The sequence below is a fragment of the Manis javanica genome, chromosome 1 (genome assembly GCF_040802235.1).
Source record: "Manis javanica isolate MJ-LG chromosome 1, MJ_LKY, whole genome shotgun sequence".
In the NCBI taxonomy this organism is placed as follows: Eukaryota; Metazoa; Chordata; class Mammalia; order Pholidota; family Manidae; genus Manis; species Manis javanica.
In genome coordinates, this window is record NC_133156.1 from 166,062,444 (window position 1) to 166,079,034 (window position 16,591).

A 16,591-nucleotide genomic window follows, 5' to 3' on the forward strand; every position below is an offset into this window, starting at 1 on the left:
TCTCCATCTCAGGCTCTGCTTCTCATGGGGCACAGCTTCCCACATCATGTGTGCCTGGGGGCGCCTTGACCCTGAGATCTCAAGGGCCAGCTCCTTAAAGGGCACACCCCATGTGTTCCAACTAACTGTTGTATCTTCAGTGCACATAGTAGATATTCAATTGATAACTTGCTGATTGCTTGAGAGTATAAGAAAAGAAAGAATATTTCTATCCAGAATGAAAACTGGCTGAAGCTTCATAGACCACCGTATGTTTGCATTTTTTCCTTTAATTAAATAATTGGTGCCTCCCCTGGACGCTCAGCAAACATTTATGGAATACCCACATTGTGGCAGACTCTGCTAGGTTTTATGGGTGATGGGCCATTCATCAGACACAGATCCCTCAAATCACTCCTACTATATTAGCAGAAGTGAGACCTGCACAGAGTCCTAGGTCATGTTGAAAGGGCTGAGTGTCCCGGGAGAGGGGAAGACAGTCCATAGAGTGACAGGAGAAGGAGACCTGGCTTTGCTGGGCATGAAGGGGCCGGCCCTTGAGGATGTGGGAGGGTCAGATGGTGGATAGAGATCCCTCACTGTCCATGGCAGGACAGATGGGCAGATGGCAGTGTGCTAGGGGCTAGGATCCCACTTGCAGTAAAACAGCCCCGGCTGGGAGCTGTAGTCCATGGGGCATCCAGACAAGCAGCCAGGACCAACCGACCGTGGTGAGTAATGTGACCAAAAGAAGCCTGGCCGTGGGCACCTTAATCTGGCTTTCTGATGAAAATTCTCTAATGTGTAAATTTTTCTCAGCATCTTTTCCCATGACTTTGGTGACTTCTGGGGGATTTTTCTTTGCCAGCCCTTTTAATTGTGCAAGTCGATTAAGTTGACCCTTGGTTTTTTGTTCTAAGATTTTTATGGAAGAAACTGATCTGCTTCCTATCCTTAGGTCCAAAGGCAAAGCTCCCAGCCCACTTCCCACCCCTTCTGGGGGACGTCTCCTGGGTGGTGAGGCAGCCTGCTGCCTCCCTTTCAGATCTTTGCCCAGACGCACATGCCAGCTCCTTCAACCACGTGCAAGTGGGAATAATGAACAAAATGTTCCAAACAGGCCGCACCGACGCTCTGGACCACCTCTTCCCCTTCTCCTCCTTCCTCCGGCTCCTCCACTGCCACAGGGCCGGCTCCTACACAGACTCTCCCTCTGCGTGGGTGACAGTACTTCTGTGTTTTCCAAGGTGTGCAGGGGGCAGTGAAGAGAAACCTCTGAGTCATAACCACTGCCTGTGGCGATAGGAGACCACAGATGTGGCTTGTTTTGAAAGGTTCAGTATCCTAGACCAGTACTTCCTCAGCCTTTTCTGTCCTCAAGTCCTTCTGGAAAGCCCTTAGATGTGTGATCCTTGAGGCTGCTTTAGAGGTAAGATTTCTCCCCTCCCCCACACTTTCACTTTTGCAGGGTCTTGGATTGTCTCTGCTCCTCGTCTTCCAGAACGGCTCACCCGGGCTCAGTGGCACGCGCAAAGGCTCCGCAGGGACTGTGGCTGTGCTCCAGGATGTCTTTGCCCTGAGGTCGTCTGAAGCCTCAGACGTGGTACTAAGTCACATGGCAAGGGTCTCTCCTGATATCTTCATGCTTCCTTCTGTTTTCCCACAAGGACCCTGACTCAACACGTTTATGGTGGACCTGCTGTGTACAGGGGTTTATTGCAGGTAGCAGAGAAATGAGGTCTCTGTTCTCAAGGAGTGTTCAGTTTAATGCCCTTTAGGGGTGCAGGGGAGGGGAAGGGGGAGAGAGAGTAATGGCTCCCAGGGGTCTCTCAGAGCCCAGGTGTGCATCCCTTAGCCAGGTTGATGGGCTCGACCCACATGGATTTCTAGGAGAAGGACTTCAATGCTGTAATTATGTTTTTTCTTTTCTACACTTTTTACATATATAAAAATTTAACTAGATATTTTTTTGATCTGCATTTCCTTGTTTCAAATTGGGATCTTCTAGCAAGTCAACTGGGGAGTCGTGTCCTGGGCGATAGTTTATCCAGGGCCTTTCATTCTGCTGACTGTCATAGAGGGTGGAAATGTTCTGAGAATCAGCTTTTCCCTGAAACACGGTCTTCTGCCCTGCCTGTGACCTGGGGTCTGGGAGGCTTGCTTTGCTGGACCATGTCCCGTTTGAAGGCATGGGGCAGCAGAGGTCAGACAGCAAGCTGCCTGGGCGCCCTTGCTGCTGGCTAGCAGACACAACCTTGGACCACTTCCTGCTCCCCAGTTCTGTTTCTACTGCTAGCTGGACGTAGGCCATGGCATTGCTCTGTACTCTGTTATCTGAAACTCTCCATTCCTTTGACTTACCCTGACTCTGGCCCTCTGTGTGGGCTGCAAATGCCCCTCATTGCCCAGAAAGCCTACCTGAGTGGAGGGGTTCAGTACCCATAATACTCTTGGTGAGGGGAATGGTGGGGGACAGGCAAGGTAATGTTGGTAGTGACATATAGCAGGCGTTCAGAGGGAAACATTTCTTAATATGTTGGTAAGTGGAAAAGGAAGTTTACAGCAAGTGTAATGGAACATCTATACATGTGTGTGTGTCTGTGTATATATACATGTATGTGTCTCTGCATATACGTGTATATGTGTATGCAATATATATAGCATATATATATATATATATATATCACACACATACATCCATATAGGATGAACGAATTACTCTGCAAATTTGTACCTCTCAGATGCATAAGCAGAGAAAAATGTCTGAAAAGATACTAGAAAGATATTGAACTAAATGTAAATGTAAACAGCAGTGGTTAGATTATAGGTGACTTTATTTTTTCTTTTTACTTAATTGTATTTTCTAATTTTTCTTAAGAGAATATGTATGATATAACAAAAAATAATAAGGGAAGACAACTTTCTATAGTAGCGCATAAAATCTAAGCACTGCTCTTGTAAATGTGATTTTATACGTGGATGCAAGGCTGGGGGTGGGGATAGGAAGGTGAAATGGAGGTTGTGGGGGATGGTTTTTGACCACTTGTTGGGAAGGTTTCTGCGAGCGGCTCAGGCTCCCATGTCAGCTGACCTGGTCTCTAGATTACATCAAGTTGCTAAACAATCTGGCCCTCACTTTCCTTTGGAAAATGGGCAGATTCGGCTAGCATCCCAGGGATGGTATATGAGCTTCTCAGCTAGGCTGAGAAAGATGCTGAGCTTGACCCAGATTCCTGGGGAAAGAATGCTGTGATTGATTGGTGATGTCTTCTTCCGGCAGCACATGGTGAACAGTCTTGTAAAACCCTCCCAGCTCAGCAGACAGTTGCGTCTTGCCTTCCTGGGCAACCCTGACTGTCCTTTAGTACCTTGATTATAACTGTCATTGTGGTTAGCATTATACAATGGGAGCTCTGTCTCTATTTTATAAGTGCCTGTACCAGAGTCTGGCTAACATAGGCACTTAAGAATGGATGAATCATGGATAGATTACTCTGAAAGCAATTACCAAATGTGAATTTAATTGCTAAATACAGATGTGCAGCTTCCCAAATTACCTGAGGTTGTTGTTTGCATGTGCAAACTCTGTTTAATTCAGATGCCATCTAAAGCACTCTATGTTGTAAAATTAACAACCGTTGGAGACAAGAGACCATTGTCCTATGTGGGTCTCAGCATATATAGGATGATGGTGTGGACATCCCATCATGGAGACCTCTGGTTGCCAGTCCACCATCTATCTTTGTCATATTTTTTATTGCTACATGATGGACATAACACATTATATTAGTTTTAGGTGTATAAGATAATAATTCAATATATCTTCATATTTCTGAACTGCCTGATAGCCAGGGGTTTGAACTCAGGGCTTGAATTCAGGTTGCATTAATTTGGACAAATCACTTTAATGTCACTTTAATGTCCCCAGGCCTCAGCTTTCTCATTCATAAGAGGTGTTTTCTGGTTCTGAAAAACCCATGACCCTGAGTCGGCTCTCAGGCTCCATGGAACCTTCTTCCCTCTTGAGACCTTCTTGACCCTTTACCAGATGGGTAAGTTGGAGGCAGCCTCTCTGATTGTGGTTGCGTTAATGAGAGAGCATTTGCACCAAAAGTTTGAGAAGAACTTTGGAGATCTTCCCATCCTCCTCTTCCTTCCACATCCTGCACACTTTCCTTTCAGAGATTTCTGCCCACTCAGACCTGGAGATGGTCTCCCCTCCCCTCCCTTGTCCCTTATGGTTGCCACAGCTCTATCCTGTCCTTCCTTGCCTTTCCCACAGTGGCTGTCCTCCTGTCCCCAGCTCCCAGAGGAGGGAATGTGCTTCTGTTTCTGCCTGGCACAGCAGGGCCTTTCTGGAGTCCTGGCCCCATCCTGGCCCTCCTCCCCAGGCTCCTCCCTCGAGTGATCTGACCTGTCTCCCACGGCAGCATTTCCAGCTCTACAGGGGAGACGGTGCCTGGACACTGCTTAGGAAAAGCAGCCCAGGCCAAAACTCCAACTACTGTAAGTGCTCCCAGTGTTTGAATGCACAGTGGAGGGGAGCTGGGCCCTGGGCAGGGGCCAGAGGGCTGCACATATGCACAGGACGTACATGGGCAAACAGCTCAGGACTGCAAAGGCCTCCTGGCTGCCCCCGCACCAACTCCACCAACCTGGTGCCTGTCAGAGCTGCTTCTGCATGACAAAGTGGTGTTCTTTATTTCCCTTCTTTTAAACAGATTCCCAGTACCTTCAAGGATGCTGGAGCAAGATTTACAGTTGGGGAAGCAATGCTCCCATTCATGCAGGGTTCCCCTTGGGGGATGGCTAAGGCCCCAGACCTGCAGGGCAGTGGGTACAAGTGGGAGGTGGGCACTGAGCTCCTATTCTCCACCAGACCTGAGCAGGAGGGCTCCTAGGATCTTGTAATAAGCCCAGTGGTGATCCTAGGGACAGAGCAAAAATGACTGAACAACCACCTGACCCTGACCTGGGACACAGAAGCTTCTGAAAGGGCAGAATGGCTCAAAGCATGGCATTCTTAGGAGGCCCTGGGGAGTCCAGGCCAAGTGCCACCTGCTACCTGGGTCCACCCTGAGACATGACAGCTGAGGGCAGAAGGGGTCAAGGGCCAGATTCCTCAGTGATGGGGCTGCATGGGAGGGCAGAGATCATGGGGCAGGCCTTTTTGCAGCTGGCTGGACCTTTATCAAGGGTAATGCTCCTCTGTGGGGGGCAGCCAGGAGCTCCTTGCCAGCTCCCACTCTGTTGCGGTGTGCAGCTGGGCTGGGGACAAGATGAGGGAACTGCTCCCCATCCTGTCCCTGCAGCCTGGTTGTGGCTGTGTGTCCATCACCAGCCTTGCTCTGAAATGGCTCGAACCTCTCACCTGCCTTGCTCATGGACCCCTCTGCCCATGATAAGAAGAGGGCCTCCCTCCACCGACTGCCAAGTGCCACCCCTGAGCCCTGCCCATGTGTTTGTTCCCTTGCCTGGCCCCACAGCCTGTGCTACGGGGTCATACTCATTTCCCTTCTAGGCCTCAGTCTCCTCCTCTGAGGAGCAGCTCTCCAGTGGGGTGAGGACTAGGTGAGCAAATGTGTGTGCAACACTCAGCCCAGCCCAGGGTGGGACGGTGCTGTTAATATTAATGTCAATTGTAATGACAGGGGCTGGTGCCAATCACTTAACCTCTGTGAGCTCCCGTTTCCTCATCTGCAAAATAGGGAAATAAAAATAGCCGCTACCCAAGATTGCTGTGGGGTTCAGAAGGACAGTCCTCGTATGCGGGAAGTGAGCATGCCTGCTGCAGCAGCCGATTCAAATCCCCTCCAGCTTTATGGCTCTGCGAGCCACTCCTGGCCATCTCCCAAAGCTGAGTGTCAGCGTGCATGGGCATCCCCACCTTGGCATCATTTTATAAGTGTCCAGACCATTGTGTTGGAGAATCAGTCCACTCTCACCCCCGTGCCCTGGGTTGTGGTCCTTCATTTTCATGGGCTACAGAGTCCACTGTGGCCGCTGGAGAACTCAGACAATGCCAAGGGGAATCTGCGGGTATGGCCACCTCTAATCCACATGTCTTTGTGGGACTAGAAAAAGGATCCCCCTCGCTGGGATAAATGCACCAGGGAGCACGCCTAGGGCCCCAGCTGGATTTCAACCCCCCAGATGTCCCCGTGAATGGCAGCCCTGTGTGCACACGATCATTTCCAGGCTGCAAACCCAAACGTCTGTGACACCAGGCGGGGAGGTAAAGGGACACAGGTGTGAGGCAGTCGGAAGAGTGGGGGTGGTAGAGACCTGAGAGCCCAGGCCCCAAACCACGGGATCCTCCCAGACCAGCCCTGGTGAGCACTGCCAGGTGAGGTCCAAGGAGGCCAGGGCTTTCCACAGTTCATGAGAAGCCAGGAACCTAGACATCTGTATGAACTTTCCTGACTTTTCATAATCACTGTGCAGGCCTGAGAAGCACACTGACGGTGGAACACTGTGTGGGGGCCACAGCCGGCCATGCAGATCACAGTCACAACCGTAAGCTCACCACCTTGGTGGGGATGTGCCTGCCCACCTCCTCCCAGCTCTTCTCCTGGCCTGCTGCTTCTGGCCCAAGCCCTGTGGCCCTACACTGGACCTCCCCTACTGCAGCCCTCCCTCCCCCCGGCTCCCCCACCAGGCACGCCCACCCACTGAAAACAGCTGCCAGACGAGACCCCTCACCTCCTTCCCCCACCTCAGCCTGCTGTCTGCAACCTGCCTCGCACTGGAACCCCAGGATCCCGATGCACTAGCCCACCACACAAAGAACTAAAGCTGACAGTCCTGCTTGGGCCTTTTGCTGTGCTTGCTGCCTGTGGCTCCTTCTCACCTTGCTGACCAAGCCTTCAAAACTTACATGAGTCTCTATTCTTCCTGAGTCTTCTGGACAGACTGCACTGCTCTTTGCCTGAATCCCTGCCATCTCGAGGGCAGTTTGACACCTGGGCTTCCTGGACCTCAAGTCCTTTCCTCTCCACATCTGCAGCCTTCTCCCCACGGGAGGCTGCTGGGCCCCAGAAACACATTTGCAGCCCAAATGCTTTGGGGTGCCATTTGTACTGCACATAGTAAGCAGCCAGCAAGGACTTGCAGAGAACCCAGGAAGCTTGGGCTTTACTTATCAACTACTGTTTCCCACCATTTTTCCTTTCAAATCTCTGAGTTTACCTAATTCAGAGAGCACCAGCTCTCTGGTACGGCTCCATATCCCATGCCCTGTAGCACTTTGTTTCCATGAGATCTGTCCCGGGTGTGCAGGAGGAACCACAGAACTAGCATTGTGGGTGAGTGTGGCCTTGTGTTTTGCTGTTGTTTTTGTGTGTGCGAGTTCCTGTTCAAGAAAACACCCTTTCAAAAGCAACAGGGCCCAAGTGTCAAGACTGGGCTGGGCACGCCCACCTGGCTCACACACCTGGCAGACCAGGGCTGGTAACCCACTGCCCTGGGGACACCTGTGACAGCCAAAGTCCTGGAGGAGGCTAGCAGGCAAGCAGAGCCCCCCTCTGCATGTCCGTGCCTGGGGCCACGGTTGGGACCCTAGAAAGAACCTCTTTCCTGGTCACTCCCTTTACTTCTGTTTTCTCCTCTCCAGGATCAGGGGGAGAGTGGTGAACATGGCTCTCGGTTCTCAATGGTTCTGACCAGACAGAACTGTTGTCTAGTAGCTGTTCTACAGAAAATACAAATTTTTTTATCTGAAGATTTTATAAGATGTCCTTGAATAAGAAAGTTTTGTGATCAAATAAGTTGGGAGAACATTAAACAAACGTTCAGCATATTTCTTTGCCACCAGACTTCTCAGTCCCTTTAACATGTTGTGGCTTTCCAAGAGGGTGACAGTTCACGCAGTACCTCTAAGTCTTTTCAGACTGTGGAATGCACTCGTTCAAGGAAAATCTCAAGGCATTGCACAGCAAAGAATGTACTCTGGGAAACATGGCTCTGAAGGACATGCAGCCGCACCCGGACCTGGGCCTGCTCACAATGCTGGTTCCTTATGCAAGTCGGCCCTCGGCCCCCTTCTGGCCACGCTGGCTTCCCTGTAATTGTATTCCCATATGTGTCCCTTGTGTCTGGCTTGATACAACTCTGACCACCGACTTCCGGAATTCTAAGGCCTAACGGAGGCCTGTGTGTCCTGAGATTACCTCTTGTTGCTGGCAGCCATCTCTACAAATTCCGGAATGAAAAGTACAAAAGCCAGTGGCCAGACTGGCATGGCTGACCACATATGGGCAGGGACCATGCTACGTCCCATGCTCCTGGTGTGACAGGGGGCCTCGGGGTTCTAGGAATCAGGTTGCTCCAGGTTCACCCAACAGACACTTAAAACAGAACAAAACATGATTTTCACAATGACTCCTAGGAGTCTGCCATGGGTGGACCTTAAGCTGCCACCCCATGATTTTAACTACTATTCTCTTTGATTCTAAGATGTCATCAATTGTAACACATACCATTGTTTTAAGAATAGCTTTTTTTTTTTTGGCGGGAGGGAGAAAGAAAAAAACACCATGTGTAGTGTACTAATTGTAAGACATATCCTGATTCCAGAATAATTAAAGTTGGAACAATTGTGTGCCTTGGAATTGAGGAAATAGACTATTTCTACAGATCGGTGTCGGCTTCCTCTTTCAGCACTCCTCAGGCTCTGAGACGCAGGCTGTAAGGAGAAGGCAGCAGATGGGGGTTCTGGAGGGCGTGTGATCTCAATAAACAGTCCCTGAACCCCCATGCTGACAGGCTCTGTGCTGAGAGGACAGGGGGGTAAGACATGCCCAGTCTTTGGCCTCTGGCCTTTGGTCATTGAATCCTGTCCAGAGGCCATGGGTCTCCCACAACTTCTGGTTGTGTGCATGTTGTCACTCTCAGAAGCATAGCAGGGCTGGCTGAATGTGTGAAGCCAGCTTTGTAAACTGTGAAACAGAGAAATGCTTTTTTTCTGCAATGACATAAAAATCACTACTAATCATAAAGAAAAAATAAAAATGGAAATTTACTACGAGTAGTTTGGAGTGATTCTGAACTGACGGGTGGTTCCGCATCCCACGATGACTCGCCTCTGCTTCATCCTGGGAATCCAGTCCCTGCCGCTTTGCCTGCTTCTCACCAACAGTCACCCGACAGATGGGACGCAGGGCCTGGAGGAGCTCCCAGTGGCCCCAGTTAATAAGGATGGCAACGAGGAAGAGGCCAAGGGCAGGAGGAGGCCTGGGTGGAGCCACCAGTTGCCTGGGTGACCTCTAGGAGGGTGGGAATCTTCATGGAGATGGGTTGAGATGGTTCATAGAAAACGGGTGCAATGGCGGGGCTGGCGGCCATTGGGAGCAGGGAGAAGTCTGCAGCTGGTGGTGCAGGCTGGGGGTTGGGGTGGATTGGAGCTGGGCTGGGATGTGATGGGAGCCTGGACTTCTTGATTTTGTCCTGTTGATCTGCATCACCTCCTTGCTGAGTCATTTCTAAACCTGATTTTCAACGAATCAGCCAAAGACACTTGAAATGCTGCTGTGGGCTGCTGCAAATATTGGTCATTGTGTCATGGCTCCCAGGGCAGAGCCCCGGCAGACACTCCTGGCCAGGCCCAGCACACACCCTCTGTGTCAGGATCCGTCGGTTCCTTCTGCTGCAACCTTCTTTCCCCATGTAGATGCATGGCTCACAGCTCATCTAATCCAGGTCTGAGCCGGCTTCCTGAACCTCTGAGCATGAACTGAGCCCTCTTGTTCTGCCTGCTGTTGTGCTCTGTTAATCCACAGAGGGCTCAGCATATTTGTTTGGTTTTGTCCCTCTCTCCACTAGAACGTGAGTTGCTTTGGCTTTGTGCTTAGAACACAGCCTGACACTTAGCAGATGCTCAGTGTTTATTGTTGTTGAATTACACCATTTTCCAAGTTTTTCCACATTTATTATTATGTCAGACTCTCAATATTTTTCTAATTTATGGATGGGAAAACATCTCAAAGAGGCTAAAGGAATTACTCAAGATGGAAGGGGGGCAAGGAGGGGGTGGGCACAGAACTCCCACCATGGCATTAGCCTTTAGGACAACACACCCCCATCATCCACTAGGCATTGGCTGTGCCCCCAGCCTCGGGCAGGAGCCCTGTGTCTCGTGACTTAGCAGCCTCCTGTTCTAGACAGGCAGGCCAACGGCCCTGCGGTGTGACTGAGGTTGGCATGATAGGTTTCAGCACTTGATGTAAAGGATCCAAATACCAAGTCTGAGGGCAGGATTTGGGATGGGGATGGGGGGTAGAAAGTTGAAGAGACTTCCCACGGCAGAAGCTCGCTCTGGATCTGCCCAAAATTAGCAACTTCTCAAAGGTTTCTCCAGGCAGGAGGCAGTGGTCGGGTGACTCATTCCTGAAAGGGTCATAGAAGGCAGGAGCAAAGCAAGAGAGCAGGATAGAAAGTTAGTCCCTCTGTCTGGGCCACTCTCTCCTCCTAGATCTTGGGAGAGCTGGCCAACAGAGTGACCAGGCCTTGTGCCTAGACATGGCCTGTGCAGCCCAAAGCCCACCTGCACCTGCATTTGTACCCAGGGCCCCCCTCTCTTGCCCCCCAGAGGCAGCTCCTCTCTAGACCAGGCCTCCCGGGTGCTGGGTCTCCTGCGAAGCCCCTGCATAGCTGGAGTAGTATGTGCTGTAACCCCCACCATGACCCTCCTGGCCCAGTTCGGGGTCTGGCCTGGCTCAGACATAGTTTTCGAGGGCAGTCCCTGCCCCAGTGTTGGGAGTGCCTCCTGCTGATGGAGCACCAAGATGGAGTGCTCAGACGCCAGTGTGGTCCTCAGGGCACCACAGACACCCTCTCTCAGCTAAAAACCTTTGGAAATTGGGCTCCTGAAGGTCAAGAAACTCCCCCCAAATCACTTATCCAGTAACAGCACTGGGGGAGGGCCCTGATGAATTGACCCTTCTACTCTTCTGTCATCCATCACCCTGGCTTCTCCACAGAGCCCATGACAGTTTGTTGGTATCCCAGCACTCCCAGACTCAGGCAAGTGTGGAGCCTGGTATGCAGTAGGGGATTTTTTTTTGGAATATAGTTGATATATAACACTACATTGGTTTCAGATGTACAACACAGTGACTCTGCAATTACATATATTACTAAATGCTCAACATGGTAAGTGTGGTTACCACCCACTATCGCAGCAAGATATTTTGATATTATTGGTTATATTCTTGATGCTGTACTTCCATTCCTATGACTAATTTATCTTCTAAGTGGAAGTTTGTACCTCTTTATCCCCTTCACCTATTTCACACATTCCCTAACCCCCATAGTAACCACCAGTCTGTTGCCAATATTTATGGGTCTATTCCTTTTTTCAAACAGTGTTTTTCAGGAAGCCCTTCCACTGTCTATTTTTAAGCCCGTAGGTTTAGACTGAGGCCCCTGAGAGACCCCCTACATGTTCCCTCCACCACAAAATGGCTAGATGGAGAGGCCCAACCAAATGAGATATCAACCAAGAAGTGCTTGGAAGTAATTCCTCTCCTCTCATGCCCATTTGTGGCTGCTCAGGGAAATGGGAGTGTGCTTTTAAGCTGTGACAATGAGCACTGGCCCCACGACCAGGACTCAGAGGGAAGCAGAAAGGTACAATATTGGGTCTTTCTCTTTCTCCGCCTTTCATTCTCAGAGAAACACACAGGGGTTCTATGGTGGGCAGCCTCTAAGACGGCCCCAATGACCCCACCTGCAGTGTATCTATGCCCTTGAGTGTGGGGTCAACTAAGTGACTTGTTTCTAGTGAATAGAATGAGCAGAAGAGATGGGATGCCACTTCTGATATTAGCTTATAAAAAGACGGTGGTTTCCATCTGGGCTCTCTGTTACCTTCTAGGATCACATAGATCAGACAACAGCCCCAGGTGACAGCCTTACTGTGACCTCATGAGCCATGTTGAGATAAATCATGCTCATGTTCCTGACCCACAGAAAGTGTGAGACAATAAATATTTGTTGTTTTAAGCTGCCAAGTTTTGGGGTAAATTTTTATACAACAAAAGATACCCGATACAGCTCCTTAGCCTGGCAAGAAATAAGAAGGGATGAGGAATTAAGAGAGGATGATTCTGGGAAAGAAGGTGCAGTTGTCATGGGTGAGCATCTAACATCTGAAAATTCAGGAAAGGATTTCCAGAGCAATTCAGGGTTTGAGTAGAGACAGAAGAGGCCAAATTGAGCCACATGGTTGCACCAAGCAGATGGCGTAATCCCAGTGCCGAGCCAGTCTGCTTTCTCCTGGGCTTTCTTTGGGCTATAGCTAGCCACGTTTTCAACCCTGCAGCCATGTGACATCAATGAGGAAACTTCTAGATCAGACTGCTACCCTACCCCAGTTAGATCAGAGCCTCGAGCACTGGTGTTTGCTCATTTGTTTTATTTTTCACTGTCCAAATACTGTCTTGTTTTCTTATTTCTTTCTTTTTATAAGTGTGTACAGCTCACCAAAAGGTATGTGCATGTGTATGCATGTGTGTGCCCATGTGTATCTATACATCCCACACTTCCACCCCCAGCCCAGGTAATCACTATTCTGGTCTCTTTCTCTCGATAGATTCGTTTTGCCTGATTTTAAACCTCATACACCAGGGATCTCACAGGAGGAGGATCTCACTTGCTGGTGAGTGATCTGGGGGGTCATTTGGAGGATTAAAGGAGGTAATACATGGGAAGTGCTGAGAAGCATGCCTGGCGCATGGAGACCACTCAATGTTTCAACTGTGTTGTTGGTAAGCTTTACATCATTTCCTTTTTCATATGACCAGAAATCTGCCTTTGATGCCGCGATTGCCCATAGCAGCTTCATGGTGCTGTAGGCTGGTCAGTGCCTGCCAGTCTTCTGACACCAGGAGAGTTTCATGGGGCCTAGCAAGGAAGGAGGATGAGGACAGCTGAGGTGGTGGGCACCCATGGAGCATGGCCACCAGCCGACCTGGCGGGGCATCCCACCGCCTCACCTAACCCGTTCTTGTAATATGTAGAGGGGGTCCCCATGTTGCTACAGGGTCCCAGGGACCCCATGACACAGGCATTATTATGGCCCTTTTACAGACAAGGAAACTGAAGCTCAGAGAGGCTAGGTAACAACCTCAAAGTTTCTAAGTACAAAGGTATGAGACCTAATGGTGATGAGAGGGTGGTGCGCAGAGAGAGCATGATGCTCCGCCCCCTCCCTCAGGCTCCTCCTCCACGTCGCTTCCATTTGGCTCTTCCTGAGTTGTATTCTTTATAATAAACTGGTCATCGTAAGTGGAGCCCTTCCCTGAGTTCTATGATCATTCCAGGCAATACTGAACCTGAAGAGGGGGCATGGGAACCAGGCAAAAGTGTGGTGAGCCTGGACAACTCGTTTGCCGCTGGCACCTGAAGTGGGGGCAGGGTCGGGGCGCCAAGCCCTTCATCTGCGGAGTATGAGCTATCTCTGGGTAGCTGGTGTTAAACGGAAGTGAATCACGAGACACCCAGCTGGCGTTGGAGGGTTGGAGAATTGACTGGTGCTGGAACAATGTATTTGGTGTCAGAATAAAACATGCCTGACTCAGCCTTAGCAGCTGTGCCAAGCAGTGGGGGGGATAGCGGTGGGGGGTGGGGGAATGTGAGGGGCAGGGAGGGGCAGCCTGGTCCTTAAAACTCTCATTTGAGCTTAGACTGCACCCTCTCAGCCCCTATGCTGGTTTCTGGTTTTGCTAATTTTCTAACAAGGCACTTTCAAGACATACAAATGGCCATCTCTACAACAAAATTTCTATTTTCATGCAAATTGTAATACTATGAGAAGAGTTAATATTTAATCTTGGTATTCTCAAATTCAGTGTTCATTCTACTGCTGTGCAAGGGTGTGAACAGAATGGCTTGCGCTTTGCACTTTCTTTTTGCATTTTTTTTTTGCTGTATAATTTGTATTAAAAAACACGACCTCTCTGAGCCTCACTCATTTCCTTATCTGTAGAAATGGGGATCATAATACCTGGGCAAGAGGCCCTCCCATGAAATAACATGCAGGAGCTCCAGCCTAGGGCCTGGTCCACAGAGACATTTGATGCAGGGCAGGCAGGCATGGTTGTTACCACGGTCTTCAAGCATGGTCAAAACATACTTGCAATCTTATCTGTAAAATAAATTTCAACCTACAGATTGAACTGATTGACACATGACACTAATGCTGTACTAATATTGGAAGTGCCAGCGTCCCCCAGGGGTTGGCAGCCTCCGAGGCCAGGACTAGGCAGAAGGGGGCATGCTGGTAGGCAGAGAGGAGCTGTCTCTGCCCACTCCCATGTCCACCGAAGGCCCCAGGACCCCAGGCTCGGGGGATGCTTTCTGGAGCTCTCCTCTGGGTTTCTGCCAGCACGTTCCTTGGGGCTGCCAGGCGGCTTCCCTACACATGAGCTGCTCTCTGTCGTGTGTCCTTGGTGCTTTGCACACTTCCACCTATTTCAGCCCAGCACCCCCTGGCCCTTTCACACATTCCATGTGTCTCATTAACTGTCTTTGTCTTCCCTAGATACCCCCCATCCGGTGGGCAGGGCCTGAAGAGGCGCCATTCCCCTTCACTGACAGTCAGCTCCTTTGTTTCCATACTCGAAGCAATTTATTAATATTGGCCAGTTTATGCTCTCATAGTCCTGTGATTTCTGCCATGTCCCACCTCTGGGTTCATGGTGTTGGAGCAATTCCCAGATCGGGCCCTGATAGCGGAGAGGGCAGAATGTGGACCCCATGTACGGACACTGGCTGGGCTGGGCCTTGGGCTTATTTGATGTCTACCTTTTAATCAGTAGTGACAAGGCCGTGACCGAGGTCAGCTCAGGCCAAGCGTCTGGGCTCGTCTGAGGGTCCCCCGTCCCTGTGCTGCGCCTCCTCCCCAGGGCTGATCTGAATGCAGTGAGGGCACTGCTTTTATCCTGGAGACTCACTGCACACAAAACAGACAGAATCCACTGCTCTGTGTGCCTCCCACTGAAATGGTTTAGAGACTGGCGCTTGCCCCCTCCCACTCACTTTGGGTTAGCTGCCGTTTCCTTGGCCCGCCCCAGCCCGGATGGACAGCAGGCCATCCCAGCTGAAAGGAGGATCCCCGGGGATCACACGGTGGGCAGAGACAGCTGACTCTGACTGCTCCACCGCATAACTGGAAAACGCATCCTACCATCTTATAAAGAAAGCACATCCTACCGTGGCCTGCCTCCTGTGTGTGCAGGGGTCAGAGACCACATAGATGGCACTGACTTTGTCCTTCCAAGGGACTCACCTGCGTGAAACCACTACGGTGCCATCTGCCAGAGCCTCTGGACCCTAAGAATAGTCCCAGGGACCCGCTACCCAGTGGAAAGTCTCAGTCTTATTTCCTGCTGCCACTGTGGTCCTTTTCTCAGTTCTCAACCCCATTTAAGAAACGTTGAAAATATTTTGTACCACTAAATACTTTTTGTAAAAGTGTATTTTTTGCAAAAACAAACTAAACTCAAAGCAAGAGATGGCAGGCCTCTCTTTGGATAACCCTCATTCGCCCTGTGTCTCCTTTCTTCTGCCCCTCTGCCATCAGCACCTCTGCCTCTGAGAGCCACAGAGAATGCCAGACAGGGTCAAAGACAAGTTGCTAACAACCGAACATGGAAAATTAATGCTCACCAATTCTTGGCAGAAGATACTGTGATATCCCTTAGGGTTTTCAGTGCCGAGGTCATAAGGGTCAACCCACATGAGTGACTCAAATCTCTTCTTGTCAAGAGGTCTCTTGGGAGGGGAACATGAACTGCTTGAATGGATGTGGGCCAGCCCCTCCCAGGAGAGATGTGCCACGCCATTGATTACCACAGCCCCCAAGGCCCCACAAGCGGTCACCTGCACCGACTGTGTTGAGCTGGACAGGTTCCCTCCTCTGCACTCTCATCCATGTGGGGTCAGCAGCCTCTGGGTTCCCACAGGAACTGTGATCAGACTCCCTGTGCCCAGGGGTTCCTTGCAGCCTGTCTCTCAGCCCTGTCTTCCGCTCGTCCTTGCTCATCTGGGGTCCCTGCAATGCTGCTGCTCTGTGAGGATGGTTGCCAGCGTGCAGTGTGACAGTCTTCCAGTATCCTCCACTCTGGCACACTCCATTATTGGAACATCTCACCTGCCACACAGAGCTTGCTGTACATATTCTAAACACTTGGAACAAATGTAGAAACAAATGTAGCAAAAACCCATCCACACACACCCCTCTGTGGCTTCATGAAGTCTTAATATTTTGCCATATTTGTTTCAGGCCTTAAAAATAATAGTACATAAAACATTACAGACAGCACTGATGGCCTCCTTGATCTCATTCCCCATCCTCTCTCAGAGACACTGTGAGCTTAAATTTAATGCATTAATAACTTTTAAAGATTTTCCTACAGTGTTCATCCATAAATAATACATAATATTGTTTTGTATGTTTTTAAGGTTTATGGAAATCTACTGTATATATACTGAAACTAGGTCTTGTTGCTTACCATTGTTTTCAGATTTATCCATGCAGATGCATGTTGCTCTACCTCATTTGTTTTAGCTGCTTTGAATATTCTTTTGTATAAAAGTCATCACAATTAACTAA

General features: G+C 49.9%; 1 long non-coding RNA gene across 2 annotated transcripts in view; it reads right to left on the reverse strand.

The window, feature by feature from the left end:
- LOC108394829 (uncharacterized) overlaps positions 1-16,591 on the reverse strand; it is a 269,317-nt gene that overhangs the window by 60,286 nt on the left and 192,440 nt on the right. Inside the window, exon 5 of one of the 2 annotated variants that reach the window (XR_012133172.1) lies at positions 8,256-10,362. The exons of the other annotated variant lie outside the window; for it this stretch is intronic. This is a non-coding gene — a long non-coding RNA (uncharacterized lncRNA). Of the gene's footprint in view, positions 1-8,255; positions 10,363-16,591 lie in introns of those variants that run through there. 2 annotated transcript variants of the gene reach the window in all.